Raw genomic sequence first — 981 nt, 5'->3', positions numbered from 1 at the left:
GTGTGTGTGTGCGTGTATATCTTTTACCTACTTGTGTCAGTCATCGACTTCGGCAATTCGGGGAACCACCTTGATAAATATATATATATATATATATATATATATATATATTCTTTTACTTGTTTCAGTCGTTTGACTGCGGCCTTACTGCTGCACCGCCTTTAGTCGAAAAAATCGACTCCCAAGGACTTATTTTATAAACCTAGTACTTATGTTATTGGTGTCTTTTGCTGAACCGAGGCTATAGTAGAAAACACTTATCCAAGGTGCTACACAGTGGGACTGAACTCGGAACTATGTGGTTGAGAAGCAAGCTTCTTACGACACAACCACTCCAGCGCCTATAATGTATATATATATACACATACATATACATATATGTATACACACATACATATATACATACATACATGCTAGATAGATAGATAGATAGATAGATAGATAGATAGATAGATAGATAGATAGATAGATAGATAGATAGATAGATAATACTTACATGCATGGGCGTGTCTACGTGTGTATATATATATTGATTATAAGTGTGCGTATACACATATATAAATATAATAGGTATACATTTTATTTATTTACGTCATTATGTTTATTATTTATTGAGATGGCAATATATTCTCAAGAATCAAGATTTCTCCAAAATTGGTATGTCATTAAGTAGAAGACAGGTGCCTTTTCTGCAGGTAAGAATACAGACGTGGAAGCGTATTCCTTTCTTAATATGCCTCTTTATATAGAAGCGGCGATAATTTTGTCAAGTGACAAATTCATGCTGTACAGTTAGTTTATACAACTGTATTTGTCTTTGTCGTTCAATGCAAGCCACTAGCACTCTGAGATATCTCTCCTTATTCAGTTTTGTTTAAATCACACAAGCATGTGCTGACCGTATATGGAAACATACATGTATGTATGTATATATTGATATATATATGTATATACATACATATATATGTGTGTGCATATATA

Source organism: Octopus bimaculoides, chromosome 1 (genome assembly GCF_001194135.2).
Source record: "Octopus bimaculoides isolate UCB-OBI-ISO-001 chromosome 1, ASM119413v2, whole genome shotgun sequence".
NCBI lineage: Eukaryota > Metazoa > Mollusca > Cephalopoda > Octopoda > Octopodidae > Octopus > Octopus bimaculoides.
The sequence above is the reverse complement of the archived record's forward strand: the minus strand, read 5'-3'. Positions refer to the sequence as shown.